Genomic DNA, 16,185 nt, shown 5'->3' with positions numbered 1-16,185 from the left:
AGGCAAGACTTGACTCAAGGACTTTCAAACTATAAATTATGCACCACGGGCAAGAGTTAACTCTACCACGTTATATTTTCATTTATGAGATATTCTACAACTATTGCCTTAGAGGCAAGACTTCGCTCAAGGACTTTCAAACTACAAATTATGCCCCACGGGCAAGAGTTGACTTTACCATATTATGTTTTCATTTTTGAGATGTTCTACTACTATTACCTTAGAGGCAAGACTTAATTAGCTCAAGGACTTTCAAACTACAAATTATGTCTCACGGGCAAGATTGACTCTATCACATTATGTTTTCATTTATGAGATATTCTACAACTATTGCCTTAGAGGCAAGACTTAGCTCAAGGACATTCAAACTACAAATTATGCCCCAGGGGCAAGAGTGGACACTACCATGTTATGTCTTCATTTATGAGATGTTCTATAACTCTTGGCTTAAAGGAAAAACTTAATTAGCTCAAGGACTTTCAAACTACAAATTATGTCCCATGGGAAAGTGTTGACTCTACCACATTATATTTTCATTTATGAGATGTTCTACAACTATTGCCTTAGCGGCAAGACTTAGCTCAAGGACTTTCAAACTACAAACTATGCCCCACGGGCAAGAGTTGACACTACCATGTTATGTCTTCATTTATGAGATGTTCTACAACTCTTGCCTTAGAGGAAAGACTTATCTCAAAGAATTTCAAACTATAAATTATGCTCCACGGGCAAGAGTTGACACTACCACGTTATGTCTTCATTTATGGGATGTTCTACAACTCTTGCCTTAGAGGCAAAATTTAGCTCAAGGACTTTCAAATAATAAATTATGCCCTATGGGAAAGAGTTAACACTACCGCATTATGCATTTATTTATGAGATATTCTACAACTCTCGCCTTAGAGACACGACTTATCTCAAGAATTTTCAAAGAACTTTGTAACAATAATTCATGCCCTTAAATTTTTTGTGATGTCAAAAAAAGAAGATACTATTGCGGATTATTCAATTTTTTATTTATTAGCAAAATATAATAGAAGTTGAAAAAAAATAAAGAAAAAAGCGATCAAACAAAATAGAGAAATAAAAAAAAATTGAGAAAAAAAGGAAAGAAAAAAATAAAGATCAAGAAAAAGGTGAAAAAATAAAAAATAGAGAAAAATAAAAATAAAGTTTGAGAAAAATGAGGGAAAAAAAGAGAACTGAAAAAAGAAAAAAGCGATCAAACAAAATGGAGAAATAAAAAAAAAGTGAGAAAAATAAGGCAAGAAAAAATAAAGATTAAAAAAAGCAAAGAATTAAAAAAATTGACAAAATAAAAAATGAGAGGGAAAATAAAAATAAAGTTTGAGAAAAATGAGGGGGAAAAAGAGAACTGATAAAAAACAAAAATAAAAGAAAAATAAAGGTTAAAGACAAATTAATTAAAAAAAGAAAAAAAATAGATAATGCTTGAGAAAAAAAAGAAAAAAATAAAAGTTGATATAAATGAATTAAAACATGAAAATAAAATTAAAGGAAAAAAATAAAAAGTGAAAATAATAAAAAAATAGAATAATAAAATTGAAGGAAAAAAACAAAAAAAGTGAAAATAATAAAAATAGAATAATAAAATTAAAAGTAAAAATAAAATTTAAGAGACAAATAAGTATGGAAAGTTTAAAAAATATACTTGAGGTGTAGAGGGGCAAAATGGTACTTGTACTATACTTAAAAAGTAGGGAAGGTTATTCTTTAAAGACATTTCTTATTGGGGTCAAATATTTAAAGTCACCCATATTTGGGTCTATGGCATGCAATTTACTGGTCAAAATAGGTTGGCTCAACTCAACCTAGCCCAAGCCTCACAGGCCAAAAAATTTGATGGGTTACGACGGGTTGGTCCTTCACTTTAAAGGACCTCAAAATGTATGATCCAACCCAGCCCTAAAGGGTCGCAGGTTGGGGCGGGCTAACCCTTTATTTTTATCAATTTTTTTGTTAGATTTTCTTTTTCAATCTATATTTGAACTAATAGGTATGACAATTCATTCACACTTCTAATATATTGTTATATAAAGTACATAATTCTACGATGATTTATAATATTTTTAACACCAATACATTGTCAAGCACATTTGAATTCATTGATTAAATTATCTTAATTTACATTTACATTCATCTAACTTCAAATGCAAATTTAATAAGTTAAACAATATCAAAAAGTTATATATCAAAAATTAATAATTGATACGAGAAAGACAACGGAAGGTACAAAACACACTCCAAATCAGTTTCCAATCTTAAGGATCGGAGGACTAAATGGGGACCTCTCTCGATTCACTATCTAAAACAAGAAAGAAGAGGATACAAGGTGTTAATACACCAAAACAGCCAGCCAACAACACGTTTAGCAACACAAGATGAAGCTCCACAATATTACAATAGAAACAAGAACAAACGGGTTACATTAACAATACAAGAAGCCGAAACTAAAACAAGATACAAGATAGATAGTTAGACAAGTGTTGATGTAGTCTTAACAACCCAAGAGCATATTCAACTCTTGGACCTTTAAAACTTCACACAACAAACACCTAACTCTTACAATTGACACAAGAGAGACGTCCACCACCCAAGCACCAACGTATCAAGAAAAATGCAACACACAAGAGAATTCACCTTTATGCTATGCCCTAGTTTTGGTTGTGGACTCTCTCTTTCTAAGAGGAGTGTTCTTTCTTCAACATTCATAAAAACTACTGACTAAAACCCTACAATTTTCAATTTATATTACATTACAAAATAAAAGACAAAAGACTAAAAGACCCTTTAATGAAAAGGGCTCCAAAAAACAGCCCATGGAGTGTGCTTGGGACGGTTTTGGGCCTCCTTCACACTTGGACTTGTGCAATCTTTAGGTGGTCTTCAAAATACTCAAAAAGTGTCCATGATCGTGATCGTACTCATATCATCCTCTCCATCTTGAGAGGAATTAGACCATAAATTCACGGCTTCACCTCGTGCAATTGGCCCTCCAAAAGAAACCACCTAAAACAATCTGCAAAACATGGAGAACCCACAAGCTCAATAACAACAAATCTCGGCCGACATCTTTATTTTGAATCTTGGATTCCTCTCCATCTTGAGATTTACCTTCAATCTCATCCGATTCAAGTCTCCTACCATCATACAAGGATTATCATAGACCCCATATCCTTCATGTTCCTTTCTACCATTCTCCTCTACATGGACATATCAATTTTGGTAAAGTGGAGCTTCGATCAAGAGGGTTGGTTTAGTGCAGTGGAGCTTCGATTGTGGAGCTTGGACGGAAGGAATTTGAATTGGTGAAAGTTGACGCCTTTGGTTTAGTAAATCTTGGATGGGAGGGTTCGGTTTTAGTGTAGGCCTTTGGCATCCATGTCCTTGTTGGACATGATCGAATTGTGGGGAAATGGGCCTAGTTATGTCTCGGTTTTGAGGGCTATTTGGAGCTTGGCTTGTGGAATTAGGTGATGATCTTGGAGGATTGGTCATTGGAAGTAAAGTGTCGGGAGTCAAAGCATGAGAGTTCCTTCGACTCTTCATTCAATCCAACCTCTCACTCATAGTTACCACATACGAGCCAAATTTTTCAAGACCCGCATTCGCTCTATCAAGGTCTCGGTACATAGCATCAAGGCGAGACAAAATGAGATTTATGGTATTATTGTTGACATAAGAGAGGCGTCCACCACCCAAGCACCAACATATCAAGCAAAATGCAACACATAAGAGAATTCACCCTTATGTTATCCCTAGTTTTGGTTGTGGACTCTCTCTCTCTAAGAGGAGTGTTCTTTCTTCAACATTCATAAAAACTACCAACTAAAACCCTACAATGTTCAATTTATATTACATTACAAAATAAAAGACAAAAGACTAAAAGACCCTTTAATGAACAGGGCTCCAAAAAATAGCCATGGAGTGTGCTTGGGACGGTTTTGGGCCTCTTTCACACTTAGACTTGTGCACTCTTTAGCTGGTCTTCAAAATACTCAAAAAGTGTCCATGATTGTGATCGTACTGGTATCAATAATATTTAAAATTCACTTAAAAATATTATTGCTTTGAATTTGGTAATGTAATGCAATCAATTTTGAGTAGCTGCAACAAGTGTTTGAAGATTTTATGATGGGTGCAATTTTTATATTTATGATTAGAGATTTTAGTATTAGTCATTTAATGCTAAATGAGTAAAATATTGGATACTAGGTAAAATTTATTAAGCAATCACTATTTATATTTTTAATTCTTTTTGCTTATAATTTTCTTTTAATTTTAAGTTTAAATTGAATAACAATAACAAATGAAACATTTATACTTGATTAAAATTTAATACTTAATAAGTTAAATATTATGTAGCATATTAAACCTATTCAATAACTACTATTCTTAAGTATGACTTTTTCTTTCACAATATTCATATATTTTTAATTTAAATTAAATAGTATTTTGGCCCATGGACCGGCCCAATTTAGTCTTAGTCAAGCCTCAAGATCCAACGGACTAACTTGAACTGGGCCTATAAGCCTAGTTTTAGATGGGCTCAGAAATCGTAACCCAACCCAACCCTAATAGCGAGCTGTGTTGGGTCGGCCTCAAGGGCAAACCCATTTTAACGGCTCTAGTATAACATAGAATGAACAATACCCCAAGTCACGTACGACAACTAAAGGCAAATTATGTTGGAAAAACTACAAGAAGTAGCATACTTAAGACTTAAATTATGAAAAATAGCAACACCTTAGGGTGTGTTTGGTATGAAGGAAAATGTTTTCCTAGAAAATGTTTTCTGGGAAAATAAGTTGATTTCTTACTTGTTTTCCTATGTTTGGTTGGTGGATGGAAAATATTTTATAGTGTTTGGTTGGTGAATGAAAAAATATTTTTCAAAAAATACATTCCAGTGTTTAGCTAAAGCGTAAAAATATATTTTAGAAAAATAATTTTTGATCTCAAAAAATACTTTTTTAGGGTGCGTTCGATATAAAGGAGGAAAAATATTTTCTAGAAAAATAAGTTATTTCTTACTTATATTCATGTGATCGTTATGCAAATTGGATAAGTATATGTTTTCTAAAAGTATTTGTATATATTTAACAAAAACAATGAGAACGAATAGGATAAAAAGGGTGGTATAAGAAAAAAGTTTTGAACTTTTTAAAAAAAATAAATTAAAAAAAATTTTTTGGAGAGGGGGTTGGTAGGCGTGAGTTGGGGTTGTCCAAATAGGTAATAAGGGTGGGGTAAGAAAATAATTTTGATTTTTTAAAATCAATTAATTTTTTAGGGGGTGGAGGGCTAGTAGGGAGTGGGGGCAGGGGAGAAAGAGGGGTAATAAAAAAATTTGAAATATTTTTTTTTGAATGGGGAGTATTAGGGGGTGGGGGTCGGGGTAGGGGAGTGAGGGTGGGTGGGGTAAGGAAAAAATTAAAAATTTTCAAAAAATTAATTTTTAAGGAAAGGGGGAAAAGGTTGGTAGGGGGTCGGGTAGGGGAGGTAAGAAAAAAGTTTGTATTTTTTAAAAAAATAATTTTTTTTAAGGGAATAGGGTTTGGGTTTTGGGTAGGGAATGAGGTAATGAAAAAATTTAAAATATTTTTTTAATAGGAATGGTAGGGGATGGGGTAGGGATGGGGGTGGGGGTTGAGGGTCGGAGTAGGGATGGATGATTTTGAGAGTTGTATGAATATTTTAACTTAAGAGTGAGGTTGAAAGAGAGTTTTGAAAAATATTTTCCTTACTTTTTTAAGGGAAGCCATTTTCCTTAGAATTGAGGAAAATAAGTTGATTTGAAAAATATTTTTCAAAACCTTTAAGCCAACCAAACATGAAAAAATTGGAAAACATTTTCTGGAAAATGTTTTCCTTCATACCAAATACACCCAATGAAATTACATTGTGCAGCAAACATAACATTATTTTAATACCATGTATAAGGTTCCCTTTTTTACTCTACTTCTCTTTCTCTTTCTTTTAACTGATGTTTACTCTACCTTTTATTGTTTGAAATCTCTCAAATTTCTCTTTCAAATTTTTTTCTTTCTCACGTTGTTTTCTCAATTTAATAAGGATAGTGTTCCACAATTTCAGTAACTAATAAATTCAGTTATTGCATGTTATCAATTTCTCAATTTTTTTTATATTTTGTATTATAAACCATTAACAACTTTGAGTTTAAGGTTTTTATGTTCTAATGGTAGAACACACACCAAAATCACGAACAAATAGGGGTATACCACCTATTAATTTATTATCTGATAATGCACCATCATTTAGTCTTGGACTAACTCAAGACAAAGTATTTAAAGTTATTTCTATTCCTATACAGTCGAAGAAATCAGTGAGTACGAAGGAGCTTAGGTCCAAGTTTTGTAACGATCCAGTGAAGATGACTGATATTTTAAAAAAATGATTGAAAAAAACTCTTTCTCCAAAAGCCACAAAATTACAAAAATATAAGAAGAAAAGAAAAGCAAAATAAATTTAAAAGTCAAGCAATATTGTAAATGACGATGTTGAAAACTCGTCTAGTAATGATCAAAAGAAGATCAGGAAGAAGAGGTTTTTTTCGATGTATATGTACTTTTATTTGCTGATATGTATTTAGAGATTTTAGTAAAGCTGATATCATTTTGGGGTAATTTGTATTCTGGTGAAGTTGATATGTATTTACTGATATGTATTTTGGTCAAGCTACTAGCTTAAATATATATTTTGGGGTAATATGTATTTATGTGTATCTGTATGTTAAATACATATGCTAAGTTGCATGTATGAAAAATACATTTATATATGAACTATTTATGAAAAGTATTTGCCTATATGTATTTTTTTATAATTGTTATATATTTTCTGTATATTGTAATGTTGAAATATACATTTAAGTGTTCTTTTTGTTTAAATATACAGTTGAGGTTATGGCCGTATTTATATTTGTTGAAGTACAAATTCATTTTCAAATATTTTTTCAATACAGTATATATAGGTTTGTCATATATACAAATTGCCTGACTAAATATACATTTAAGTTACATGGAAATATTTTGTATTTTTTATAAATACATATGCAGTTTCATTTGTATTTTTGTTTTGTTCAATAAACATTTAAGGTATATGGAAGCATTTGTATTTTTATACATACATATCCAATTTCATATGTATTTTTTGTAGTGATGGTTTTGTAACATCCATATTAGAACACAACCAAAATATACAAAATCAAACTTTACGGAAATACAAATATACTCATAAATTTTGAGTATCAAAGCTCCAAAAAATTGAGTTTGAGCAGCTTGAAAAATCGATTTTGATCACTATATTATTCTATCAGTTCAATTTACTGTTGCATTACTTTTTTTCAAAATTCGTTTACCAAAAATTCTAAAAAAATTTAACAAAATAAATTATTAAATTGTACAACATAACGAAAAATCGATTTTGATCACTCTAACAAAAAATCATTAATGGCTCAAAATATTCAAACATAATTTAACGAAAAATTAATTTTGATCACTATATTTGAACGAAACATCAGTAATAGCTCAGAAAAAAATTGAACGAAATAATAGTAATAGTTCAAAAAAATCAGGACAAAAAAATTTTGATTGATTTCAAACAACTGATGAAATTCATGTAAGAAAATAATATTACGATTAAAGACCTTCAACAACGGTAAAGGTTTAATTTGAATTTTCGAAGATATTGAACAGAAGTAGCTTCAGTTGAATTTGATTTTGATTATTTTTTGGGGATAAAAATGAAAATGTGAAACTGAAATTTAAATTTTTATTTTGATTGGTTACAAATAACGAAAATCACGTTAATTAAGAGGTTTTAATGAAAAGGGAATCTCTACATTTAATTCATTGCTAATTATACCATATTTAACTCAACTGATTTGAGTTAAACATGAGCAGTAAAACGATTTGTATATGTACATTTTAGAGCAACAGTTTGTTCAAATACAAAATTCTAGGTGCTAGTTTAAGTAATTATGAAAGTGTTGCTATGAATATCATAATTATGGTCTTAAGTATGTTATTTATGAATTTTATCCAAATTTGTTTCTTTAAGTATAGCCATGAACTAGGAGGGGTCTTAGATCAATTTACACTGCGTCTCCAAGTTAATTTACCATTTTCCAAAGTAGGAGTATAACATTTCAATTACATCATACAAATTCACCACAAAGGGTTAGCTCAATTTTCTTTTGCCGTTATGTCATCCATCTCAAAGACATTAGTTTGAAACATGAAAAATAGTCTGAAATCTAATACACAAGGAGAATACTAAATACTCTTGCGACTCGACTGCCTGCAAACATTCTGTTAAGGAATGTAAAGTTTTGATGATGGATATGTGAATGAAACATGTTGTACAAGTTGTTCCACACTAGTAAATAAAGAGAAGTTACTGTTTATCACATGTACTGCATATTGAAGTTGATACAAGGCTGACAAGGCATTAAGACAAAAGTAGATAAGCAAGGAAGCTGAAAATTATTACTAATACTTATCACAAAAAAGATTGAGGAGAAGATAAGTGCAACACTTAGAGTTTGAATTGATCAAGAAATCCAGCTAGACTAAGAGATGAAGTAAAAGAGTCCTATTGAGTCAAGGTGGGAGACGGCAGCAACAAAGAGTGAAACTACCTAGAAGTCCTATTGAAGATAGAAAAGTACATAAACTAAAGAACTCATCAAAGAGTTGTCTTAAATACAACATACGACATTCAAAGTTTCACTCATGCATTGATAAGGCAAATCATCAATCAGCAAATCAGTTCACCAAACTTGAAGAAGAACATGGTCTTTTACTTAGCAAGTTGTAGACTTTGTCGTCGGTTGGTTCTTTGAGTTATAATGAGTCTATTGTTCTAGTCTCGATGAAGTATAAACTGAGTTAGGATTTGTATCTTCGAGTTAGGGAACTCGAAGACTTGAGAACACTTATCTTGGAAAGATTTGTGTTTTTATAGAAATAGGAGTTAGAAGTTTTAATTCCTAACTTACAAGAAGTCTTGTATTTTGTTGATTGTTGAGGCTCAAGAGTTATAGTAGAGTTGGGGTTAAATCCTATAGAGGTACAGGTCGTGGTTTTGTACACCTTTCTTGAGCCGGGTGTTTTCCACGTAAAAATACTGTGTTCAAATTTTAATTCAGTGAACCACATTATCTTACTTGTTCCACAGATAGTCAACCAGTAGAGTATAATATTAAAATTAGTAGGGCACGCAACAAGTGGTATCATAGCGAGGTTGTCTTAAATAATGCTAGCACCTAACGAAAGATCACAATAATGAATTTCGCACCTCCTATTGGTCACAGTGAAGGTCAGTCAAATATTAGACCTCCACTCTTTGATGGCTCTCACTTTATCTGGTGGAAAGCCAGGATGGAGATGTTCATCTAAGGTGAAGGTTACGAATTATGGGATAGGATTACTGATGGTCCTACTATTCCAATAAAGTTGGTTAATGGTGAACCAGTCAAAAAAGTAAGGAGTGAATTTACTGCTGATGACTTAATGGCATTAAAGAAAAATGCTAAGGCTAAGAACATCTTAGTTTGTGGATTGGGACCGGCTGAATACAACAGAGTGTCAATCTACACCACTGCTAAGCAAATTTGGGATGCATTGGTAAATGTACATGAGGGTACCTCTTAGGTAAGAGAATTTAGAATTTCTCTTCTTTTTACTGAGTATGAGGCATTTAAGATGAAGGAAAATGAATCCTTGCATGAGATGATGACAAGGCTTATTGCCTTAACAAATGAGCTGACTTTCTTGGGAAAAGCCATGACTGAGGAGGAACAAATTGAAAAGGTACTGAGGGTACTACCAAAATCAAAATGCAATGTTAAGGTAACTGTAATTAGGGAGGCAAATAAGGATCTCATAGGTATGACCCTGGATGAAATGAAAGGGAATTTGAGGACTTATGAAATGGAAATTGATGGAACCAAAGAACAAGCAGCTCCTGAGAAAATCTTGGCTTTGAAGGTTTCTGATAGTGATGAAGAAATTGAAATTGACAAGAAACAAGTCGCCTTCATAACTAAGAACTTCAGTAAATTCTTTAAAAAGAAGAAGGGAACAGGTAGCAAGAAACGTTCAAATGACAATCCAAATGAATGCTATAAGTGTGGTAAAACTAATCATCAGATCAGAGATTGTCTTGTCTGGGAAATAGAATGGAGAAAGGAAAAGGCTGAAAAAGAACTGAAAGAAAAGGCCAAAGGGAAGGATAAGGAAGAATATGCAATAACAGTAGCATGAGGATCTGATTCAGATGATGATGAAGTTGATGAAACTGCATTCATAGCTCTTGGAGATTCAGACTTATAGGAAGAAGATGATGCTTCTGAGGTAAGTATACTTGAACTTAAAGAAAAACTGCATTTGTTTTGTAAATCAAAACTAGTTTCCTTGATGAGTACACTAATTGATGATTTCCAAGAATTAACTTCTGATAGGGATGAGTTGTTCAACAGTCTTGCAAGTCTTAAATTTGATCTCATTTATTTAAAAGCTTGTAAGGATACAGTTGAAAAAAAAAACTGCACTCTCTAGAAATAGGTTGCAGAACTTGATTCTTCAAATAATAATCTTAAGTCTGAAGTCCTAAAATTGACACTCACTGAAAATGGGAAAAAGGCCATGAGTAAAGAACAAGAAAGTACTGAACTTAAATTAGAGAAGTACAAACAAGAGTGTAGTGATGCAGCAGACATGATAAATAAATTGAGTCAAGAAGACTCTAAACTGAAACGTGATCTTGAAAGAGCTAATAGGTGGACAAATTCTTCAAGAATTGTTTACAAATTGAGTGAAAGAAATTATAATGAAAAGACAGGTTTGGGTTTCCACAAAGGTTTTGATGATCCTAAAGACTTATGTTACATCTGTGGTAACCTTAGACATCCAACCACTGAATGTCCAGTGGCTGCTAAAAGTAGATCTAACAGTCAAAACCTAGAAAATAGATTTTCTCAGACCAAAAAGAAAAGAATTAGTTTAGGTCAGAGAAACAGGTCACATTACATGTTGCCAACATGGACTAGAAGAAATTTAATTCATCCATTTACTCATAAAATAGGACTCAAGCTTGTCTGGGTTCCTAAGTCTAACCATTGATTTATTGTAGGAGAAAGTGAAAGGAAACAAAAAACATTGGTACCTGGACAGTGCTTGTTCAAGACACATGACTGGAGACAAGAAAAAGTTTCTTTCACTCTCTAAAATAAATGGAGGGGGAGTTTCTTTTGGTGATGGTAAAAAGGGAAACATTACTGGAGTTAGAAAAATTGGCTCATCAGAGTCAAGAGCATTGGAAGATATCTATCTTGTAGAAGGATTGAAGCATAACCTGCTGAGCATTTCACAACTGTGTGATAAAGGTAATAAAGTTATTTTTACTGTTGCAGGAGTCAAAGTCAAGATGATGGACACCAAAGAGATTGTGCTCACTGCAAGGAGATCCAGAAATGTATATAAAGCTGACATAATGGCAATACCAGGACCAGAGTTGACTTGTCTGAGTGCAATGGAAAATGATCCCCTCATTTGGCACAGGAGACTTGGACATGCAAGTCTGAAACAACAAAACATACTTTCTTCCAAAGATATTGTATTGGGATTGTCCAAGACTAAGTTTAAGGAAAAAAAGTTATATAGTGCTTGTGTAACGGAGAAGCAGGTAAGATCTTCTTTTAAGTCAAAGAACTATGTCAGCACTACCAAGTGTCTTGACCTAGTCCATATGAACTTGTGTGGACCAATGAGACTTCAGAGCAGAGGTAGAAAAAGGTATGTTTTTGTGCTTGTTGATGATTATCCAGATTCACCTGGACATTGTTTCTAGCCTCTAAAGAAGATGTCTTTGATTTCTTTACAATTTTCATCAAGAAAATTAAAAAGAAACTGGGCACTTTATTAGTTTTCATAAGATCTTACCATAGTACAGAATTTGAGAATATCAAACTTTTAGAGTTTTATTTAGCAAGTAGTATAGATCATGACTTCTCTGCTCCCAGAACACCACAACAAAATAGAGTGGTGGAAAGAAAGAATAGAACTTTGAAAGATATGGCTAGAACAATGATGCTTGCAGCAAATCTTGCTAAAAACCTTTGGGCTGAGGCAATTAGTACTGCAGCATATATCTAATAGATGCATGATCAGACCTATTCTAGAGAAGACTCCCTATGAATTACTAAAAGGAAGAAAGCCAAGCATTTCTCATTTTAGAACTTTTGGTTGTAAATGTTTTATTCACAATAATGGAAAGGATAATCTAGAAAAATTTAATGCTAAAAGTGATGAGGGAATCTTCTTAGGATATTCACTTCGTAGTAAGGCTTATAGGGTTCTAAACAATAGAACAAACTGTGTTGAAGAAAGCATGCATGTAGTTTTTTATGAATCCTTTGTTAAGACTAACCTGCGGAAAGAAAGTGATGCTGAGGAACAGGTTACACAACCTGGTTCATCGACTGGGGATACCAAACATAGAGGCACCTCAATAGGGGAAATAATTCTGGAGGCACAGTGACAGGGGGAACTGAGCCACCAACTACCCCAGCTCAGAACATCTGCAGTGATCCTAGTAGCTTACTAGGTTTGGTCCCAAAAGGTTACAAGTATCAAAAATCACATCCTATTGAGAATGTTCTCATTGATCTCACTTCTAGGATCACCACAAGGTTTGGATTAAGAAGTATGTGTGCCTTCAAGGCATTCTTGTCAGAAATTGAGCCAAAGAAGGTAACTAAAATACTGTTTGATGCTGATTGGATCATAGCAATGCAGGATGAGTTAAATCAGTTTGAGAGAAGCAATGTGTGGCACTTAGTCCATTCCCAAAATACAGAACAGTAATTGGAACTAAGTGGGTATACAGGAATAAGGTTGATGAGCATAAAACAGTTACAAGGAATAAGGCAAGATTAGTGGTCCAAGGAAAAAAACAAGAAGAGGGCATAGATTTTGATGAAACTTTTGCTCCTATAGCCAGAATTGAAGCAATAAGATTACTTGTTGCTTTTACTGTTTGTATGGAATTCATTCTCTATCAAATAAATGTAAAGAGTGCATTCTTGAATGGCATTTTCAAAGAGAAAGTGTATGTCAAACAACCACCAGGATTTGAAAAAAGGAGTTTTCTGATCATGTGTATAAACTGGACAAAGCTTTGTATGGACTAAAACAAGATCCACGAGCTTGGTATGAAAGATTGTCAAAGTTTCTTCTGGAGCATAGTCACACTAGAGGTAAAATTGACAACACTCTCTTCTTAAAAACTAATGGAAAAGATTTATTGGTTGTGCAGGTGTATGTTGATGACATTATCTTTGGCTCTACAAACATGAACATGACTCATGAGTTTGCTAAACTTATGAGTTGTGAGTTTTAGATGAGTATGATGGGGAAGCTTAACTAGTTCTTAGGGTTGCAAATTAAACAAACAGCATTTGGAACCATGATCCATCAGCAGAAGTATGTCAAGGAACTTCTCAAAAGATTTTCCATAGAAGAGGCAAAAGAGATCAGCACTCCAATAGCCACTGCCACAAAACTTGATTTGGATGAAATAGGTCCTGGTGTGGAGCAAAAGTTATATAGAGGAATAATAGGTTCATTACTGTATCTCACAGCAAGCAGGCCAGGCATTGTGCTCAGTGTGGGGCTATGTGATAGATTTCAAGAAAATCCCAAAGAGACTCATCTAAAATTTGTGAAAAGTATTGTTAGATGTCTCAAAGAAACCAGTGATCTTGGTTTATGGTACCCAAAAGATAGTAACTTCAATTTAATAGGTTACTCTGATGTTGACTATGCAGGATACTTGGTTGACAGGAAAAGCGCCACAGGCATGGAACCCTTCCTTGGATCATGTTTAATTACCTGGTCCACTAAGAAACAAAACTCTGTAGCCTTGTCTACTGCTGAGGCTGAATATGTTGCTGCAGGATCTTGTTATGCTCAGTTGTTATGGATTAAGCAACAACTCATAGACTTTGGTATAGATGTTGAATGTGTTTCTATTTTCTGTGACAATGCAAGTGCCATTAATATAGCTAAGAATCTTGTTCAATATAAAAGAACTAAACATATTGATATTAGACATCACTTTCTTAGAGATAATGTTGAAAAAGGTCATATATCAATTATGTTTTGTTCTACTGAAGAACAAATTGCTGACATATTCACTAAGGCATTAAGTAGAGAACATTTTGAAAAGAATAGGTTAGCCTTGGGGATGATTAAAATTGCATAAATCTCCCTCAATGATTGACTAGAATAAGGGGCTCTTAAGTGATTGTTGATTAATTCAGTCTTACACATTTAGTTGTGTATCCTAATTCCAAGATTTTAGAGTAAATTGACTTATTTATGTGTTGATTTTGCAGAGAGACCGGAACACAAAGGCAACTTTGTCCATTTTATCCTCCAAAAATCCAAAAGTCCTTCTTTTTCAAAAAGCTGCCAACCCTTTCCCATCAAAACTGACCTCCTTATCATTACGTTTCCTTCACCAAATACACTTCATCCACGATTCATCTTCTCTCACTCCACCTTAAATACACTTCGTTCTCTTCTCATCATTCGCTACTTAAACAACCAAAATCAAATCACCGTTTCCCTCTATTCCACCATGGAATCTTCATCCTCTAACCCATCCACAGACTTTACCACCATCCCCCAACCTTCATTATTCTTCATCCTAATATAAGCTTACCACCTCTCATTCCTCCTCCAATTTTGGTAAATTTATCCAATTTTGCACTGTTCAAAATTTTGAAAAACCCCTTTGCCCAATTTTTCTCAAAACCTTCGTCATCTTCTGAACCCTCACTACCACCTTTGATTCCGCTTCAAATTGTTGATCGTGATGATATTCCTATCGCAAACATGATTCCACGTAAGTCCATATCTAAAGCAAAACATAAACCCTCTTCACTTGCCATTGATGTTGATAACCATGTTTCTGCTAACCTTTCCTCTGTTGTCACCACTTCTCGAACTCCTCTTACTCGAGGTAAAAAAAACAACAGGAAGATGCTTCCTTGGCTAAAGCACTTCAAGCCAGTAAAAAGAAACGAGTTGCTACATCTGCTCCTCCTCCTTCTCATGCATCCTCTCCTAATATTCTTCTTCGCTCAGTACGAAAGAAGAAGACAATCATCGGAAAAGCTCCAAAACCCTCCTCTTCTCGTAAACCATCATCTCAGCCTACCCCAAAAGCTTCCTCATCTTCAAAATCCACCCCTACCTCAAAAGTTTCCTCATTCTCCAAAGTTTCTCCTCCCAAATCATCTTCTCGTATAAAGAAACAAGTCAACAAACTTGTTCCTTCTAATTCATCTGAGTCTGACTCACCTCTGGATTCTACTGCTGAGTTGGATCCTGATTTTGAGGTTTAAGAACCATCTTCAAATCAGGACACTACTAAGGCACACTATCTCCATTTTAAAAGCGTAAGCCAACTAGAGGGCGGGTTATTAGTGGTTTTGGTGGTGTTAATATGAATACTTTGTTGGGAAAACTAGAATTTCAAGGATGGTTACACCTATTTCTTTAGGGTGACTTTCAGAGGAGGTTTTCTAAGCCTGAAGTGTATGAGTTTTATACTAACGGGGTAGCTATTGGTGAGATGTTCTCTACCACTGTTCAAGGGGTCACCATGAATATTTATGTTGCAGATATTGCTCGAATCCTGCACATTCCTTCTGGGGGTAGGGTCACTATGTCAAGGGCACTTGGTCTCCTCTTGACAATCTTGCTTATGCTTTTGACATCTGTCGTAAGTTTTCTGGCAACCCTCACCTGGTAAATCATCGAAGGGTTCTTAAGAGAGAAATGACCCCACTCCATCAACTCTATTTTGATGTTGTGCTCAAGATGCTAATCCCTAGGAAGGAAAGAAGGACTGTGGCCGGCTTTCTTGAACTTACTCTTATGGAATTGCTGGACACTGAGGTGAAGATTGATTTGCCTAGGCTTATTCTGAAGCATATACAAAGGGTTATCCTTAAGGAAGTGAATGGTCATGCTCTTCCTTACGAATTATGGCTCACCCCCATGTTTGAGGAGTTTGGTGTGTTTGTTCAAGTGTGGTCCTTACAGACTACAAACGATATTATCGGGAGTGTGA

Source organism: Capsicum annuum, chromosome 8 (genome assembly GCF_002878395.1).
Source record: "Capsicum annuum cultivar UCD-10X-F1 chromosome 8, UCD10Xv1.1, whole genome shotgun sequence".
Classification (NCBI taxonomy): domain Eukaryota; kingdom Viridiplantae; phylum Streptophyta; class Magnoliopsida; order Solanales; family Solanaceae; genus Capsicum; species Capsicum annuum.
This window is presented reverse-complemented; position numbering follows the sequence as displayed.